Source organism: Triturus cristatus, chromosome 7 (genome assembly GCF_964204655.1).
Source record: "Triturus cristatus chromosome 7, aTriCri1.1, whole genome shotgun sequence".
Taxonomy (NCBI): Eukaryota; Metazoa; Chordata; class Amphibia; order Caudata; family Salamandridae; genus Triturus; species Triturus cristatus.
The window spans coordinates 1,751,300,044-1,751,306,043 of record NC_140590.1 but is presented as its reverse complement, the minus strand read 5'-3'; positions in this window follow the sequence as shown (position 1 = coordinate 1,751,306,043).

Below are 6,000 nucleotides of genomic sequence, written 5' to 3'. Positions count from 1 at the left end.
GTTAATCGAGAATACAGATCAATAATCAATCAGAAAAAAGATACTTTTGTAAGACAAATTGGGAAATTATATTAAAGGTAATTCAATCTAAAGACCCAATGAAGTTTTGGAGGTTTGTTCAATCTGACATGGGCAGTGAACATAATAAGTGAGATTGTATGTTGCCTGAAGTAGTGATGGGCACAAAGAATCACCTATAGAGTTAATTATGGCCCTAAGACTTACAAGAGTGGCAGGACCAGACAACTTGCCATCTATAATTATTAAGTTAACCAGCGATTGTTGGGCAATGTTTTTCGACCAAACATTTAAAGTGATTGTAACTACAGGAGGTAGGCCCAAAACCTGGAAAGGTACAATAATAAAACCCATTTGTAATAAGGGCAGCTCATATGACCCAATGAATTATCGACTTATAAACTTTACACACGTGGGTTCTAAAGTATCCCTAATTAATTAATCCCGGTGGAGTAAGATGGTTTTAAGAAAGAGCATTCAACATTAGACCACTGCTTCAGACTATGGTCGATAGCTAAGATGTCGATGGGAAAATGTATTCTACTGTGCTGTTGAATTCAAGGCAGCCTTAAATAATTTACATTTCAGAAAATCTCTTTTCTTGATTTAAAAATTAAAATTGAGGCATTCTCCAGTGATTGTGATTTAAAATATTTACAATCTAAGGTCTCACCTCTGCATATGATTGATTTGTGGTATAATGAGGGTGTGTTTCATTACACTTCTATATTGTCAGATTAAGTAATGCAATAGAGAATGAAAAATTTTAGTCAGGGAATGAATTACTTATTGTCTGTTATGAAGCTTGCTAATACTATTCGGAAAATATGAGGACATTGTAATTCTGGTATGAATATGAAATGTTCACGTGTACATATTTTATCAGTAAGACAATTTTATAAAGGGGAATGGGGAAGATTTTAAAACCTATTTTAACCAAATACAATATCAAAATGTGTCAGAAAGCACTACTTTTTTTTACTTACTATGCATATACTAGAAATGAAAAATAAGGGGTATTATTTTATTCGATTTTATGCATCTTGTATTACAATAGTATTGTTGAATATTATGGTGTATACAATGAATTAGAGTTTAAATGTGGTTTTCAAATGTTGCAATAGTTTAATGGACTACTGTTCCAATAAACTTACTTTTTGACTGACTAATAGAACCATTGTTTTTGGCCTTGTGCTACAAATGCAGAATCAGTAAGCCCCCACTTGCTCCATATACCTTTTTAAGACCGAAAAAGTTTAGGTCCCTAGCAAAAGTGGTATGGCAAACAAATTGTGTGGGTGCTGGACTCAGACTAGGTGGATATGTAGTTTCCACTACAGCTGCCAAATACTGGAACTCACGGCCCTAACAAATTTACTTAGAGAACTGCAAAATGCCCTTCATTAAGGATTTGAAAACATGGATTTTCAATCTGAAATATGAGCAGTAATTGATCATGTAACATAGCAAAATTGCAATGAGGGCTTCTTTATTATGACACGCATGTCCACCAATGGATGTCCCCAGGGAATAGCAGCAGTGGCTGTTTTTATCAGCTTGGGAAGTCGTCTCTGTTCCGGAGCATGAATAAAACTATGGATCAATGCCTTGGTTGGTGCTTCATCATTCACGCCACTGTCATGATGCCTCAGATTGATGTTGACAATAGAGTGGAACAGGAAAAAAACTGCCTAAACCCCTAATGGATTGCACTAAATCCCCAGGTGAACCACAGAGCCATCACCCTTACAACACACAAATATGTAGGTTATCTCTCTAAAACTGATAACAGAGAAGGAATAACTCACCAGGGGCCTCATGTAGGTAGCATACAAGTTACCACTTCTTAAATACCGAACGTTACCGAATCGGTATTTAAGAAGTGGTAACTTGTATGTAGGTAATCATTTGGGAAATATTACCGAATCGGTAAAATTCGGTAATTACCCAATCGGTATTTACCGATTCGGTAATGAGGCATACCTTCCCATTGATGGGAAGGTATGCCTCATTACCGAATCGGTAAATACCGATTCGGTAATGGGGGGAACACATGCAAGGGTGGCAGGGTGTCACATTGACACCCTGTTGCACCCCTGATTCGGCCATGTGTGCACATGTGGCACACATACATGCCCAAAGGGCATGTATGTCTGCCACATTGCACACGTGTAAGCGCTTTAAAATGCTTAAACACATCCATTCATTATTTACCACCAACTATTAGTTGGTGGTAAATACCGACTCCTAAAAACACCCACACACTCCCCCTACATCTCATTTTTGTATTCGGAATTTACCGAATCGGTAAAATTACCGATTCGGTAATTTTACCGATTCGGTAAATTACCGAATACAAAAATGATCCCCCTACATACCAAAAGCCAAAATACCGGTCGGTAACGGTATAATTACCGAAAATCGTCCGTTACCGACCGGTATTTGGCTTCCTACATGAGGCCCCAGGTGTTGACGTGCACTGTGTAGACAGACGTCCTCATAGACTTAGGAAGCACAGCAGTGGGAGCATCCAGTCAGCAGGAGCCTGGGGTGCACCATCAGTGAGGGATCTGAAAAGCTCCTAAACATCATGCCTGAGAGGGGAAACTGCTTAAAATATGAAAGAAACAGCACAATACAGAACATGTAGGTTCAGGGGCAGTGCTTTTAACTAAAGAAGCACTTAATTATAACTTGGAACCACAAAGAAAAAAACATAATATTTAAAGATAGTAAAATAGTACGGCTTGTGGAAAAAAAGTAATTCAGCATCATCCAAAAGCAACTGAGCCAACTACCCAGTTCTACTGAGCGCTTGATAACGAGTCACATGAGTTACCCCTCACATCAGACTTATGAGTCCAGCCTGAACACTATGGGTCCTGTGTCAGTCACTAGAAGACTCTACCTGCTAAAGGCTAGTGGAGTCTCCAGGTGAAATAACGGGTGCAAAAGCAGGAGAAAGTGAAGGATGAAAATTAATGTTTACAAAGTAATTTCTTATTTCTACAGTGACCCTCAGGGCTCTACATGTATTATTCGATGGGACCACCATCTGAGTTATCAATGTCCACACTATTACTCTCTCCCTGGGTGGCAGGATTATCAAGTGGGTTTCCGAAAACCTTGTAATGAAGCAATAAATGTGTGCTACTTATTGTAAGTACTTCTTACTATCTGGAAACAATATTCTTTCATTCAAGCCAATATGGAAACATTTAATGCTTCAAGCTATTTCTACAGACATGATGAGGAGTATTGCACTCTTTGGGCCCGATTCACAAAAGTAATCTGAGACAAAATGCTAACTTTACGACTTTCGGTATTCACAAAGGGCATTTAACAGTAGAAAATATAGGAATCCTAACTTTACTACTCCTAAATGCCCTTTGTGAATACCGAAAGTCATAAAGTGTAAACTTAGGAACACAACTTATGTTTAACTGAGACAAAATCTTAACTTTACGACTTTCGGTATTCACAAAGGGCATTTAGGAGTAGTAAAGTTAGGAATCCCAACTTTTTAGGATTTTGTCACAGATTACGTTTGTGAATCAGGCCCACAATTCTTGTAGGTGCATGCACTTGACTACCATGGGGAGGGTGCTAGTGTGAGCAGGATAAAGACAAAGCAGGGTAAGAGTGTGCCTAAAGAACAAATAATGCAGAATGATGGAGACCCCATAGGCCACTGTTTCTGAACTAACCTGATTTTGTTGCTCATGAGCTTCTTGTCATAAGAGGCCTGGCCTACCCGGCCCTAACTCGACAATCAGTAGTAGGAATTAAAGCAGTCAATACTCAAACAATGAAATCAAAGTTTGTCATGTGTTTCTAAACTGTACCCACGTCATGGCTGCAGCAAACAAATGCTAATCGGACACGGTATTAGAAAGCTTAGAAGTGGCATTTATGGTACACTGAATGATCGTCCAGGTGATCCATCCATTAGATTGACAGATCTTCACATTAAATGCACAAAGCCATTACCTTGAATTGCCATGATCTCCACATGGCCACATTACTAGGTCTGGGTTTGGAATTGGAAGTCTGCCATGATGAGGACTTAAATGAGGGAGGAAAACACAATGTTAATGTAATGTGTTTGAATGGCCACTGGAGTGGTGGGCGATGTATCCAAGTGTCCATCCTCACCGCATCTTCAAAACTGAAATGCACTAGATCCGGAGAACTCATTTTGAGGCACAAAGCAGAGGATTATCCGCCAACCCTAACCCTTACCTGAACACGGGCTGAGGCAGTCATTTGGAATTCTACTGCGATCCATCCACACCCAAGATGTAGTGAGAAACCACCGGCAGCAGTAGCCAGGAACCAAGAGGGAGGAAGATGCAAGAACAGGTACCCATGATGTGGATATCATCTTCAAGAGCATTATGCCGTAGGCAGCTGTGACCGCAATCAGCAAGGCAAGACCCACAGGAGCTTGGGTGATGGTCTCATACAAGGCACACAAGATCATTATCAATTCAAACCAGACTCTCATGAATGGATCTACTGTAGGTACCATCTAAATATAAAGGTCCAGAAGACAATGTCAGCCTGAGTGGTGACCTGGATGCGTCCACACACTGCTCCATCACCCTGGCACAGCTCTGCTCTTGGGAAGCTTGCCTGCTGATATCAAGAGTAGTACATCAAATTACACTCACAATCAATTTTTGAAATAACAGGAGAGGCCAACAAGAGCATGCCAATGACGTGTTACTTTATTGGGTTTCTTTTGGAATGTCCACTGACTTTAAGACATCAGCTTGTTTAGAGTGACCACTGGCAACCAAAAAGTGCAATACTTTTGGGTCACTGCTAGTGTTGTATGGATAAGAGTGTCACCTTCTGAGTAAAGAGGTAAGTATTTACTTATATCTACTACCCTCCTGGGGTATAGGCCATCAACCAGGACTCTCCAGCCATCTCTGTCCTGCACTTTTCTTTCAATCTGACTCCAGGTGTGACCCATCTCCTTACAGTGAGCTTTGAGACCTAGGCGGCAGGTGTTTCTTGGCCTTCCTCTTTTCTATTTCTTTTAAGGGATCCAGAACAGGGATTGCCTGGTGGTGTTTGGTGCAGACTTGCAGAGGGTGGGACCTAATCAAGCCCCAGCGTCTTTTCATGCTTTCTTTATGAGCAGGGAGTTCGAAAATCTGCTGCCATAGGTCGTTGTTGCTGATAGTGTTTGGACAGCAGATTAGGAGGATTTTCCTCTGATATGTGTTGATGAAGGTCTGGACTTTGTTGGCGGTGGTCACTGTTGTCCTTCAAGTTTCTGCTCCATACAAAAGGTTTGATTTTAAGTTTGTGTTAAAAAGACTGATCTTTGTTTACAGCACTAGGGCCTTGGAGCTCCAGATCTTCTTTAGGAGAATGAAGGCAGCCCTTGCTTTGCTGATTCTTGTCTTGACGCTGGTGTCTGTGTCGCCCTGCTTGTTTATGACACTGCTCAGGTAAGTGAAGGCCTCACCCTCTTCCAGTGCATCACCTGCAAGAGTGACTGCAGTTGTGCTGGTCTTCAGGATCTTGATTTTTTCCCCTGAGGATGTTGCGGCCAGGTTATGCTAATGTGTCTGCCACATTTTCGGTCTACTCTTGCATCTGCAGATGGGTATGGGAGAGTAGGGCCAGGTCATCTGCAAAGTCCAAGTTGTCAAGCTGCATCCAGGGTGTCCACTGGATCCTATTTCTTCTCCTTGCTGTCGCTGTCTTCATGATATAGTCTATAGGCAGCAGGGAGAGAAAAGGTGAGTACAAACAACCCTGGCGTAATCCGTCCCCTCACTTTGAAGCCTTCTGTGAGTTGTCCTCCATGGATTATTTTACAGGTCATTCTCTGGTAAGAGTACCTGATGATTCTTACAAGTTTATCTGGCACATCCTAGTGAGGATTGAGTTTCCAAAGGGTTTCTCTATCCAAGCTATCGAATGCCTTCTCATAGTCGATGAAATTGATGTAGAGGGGGGAGT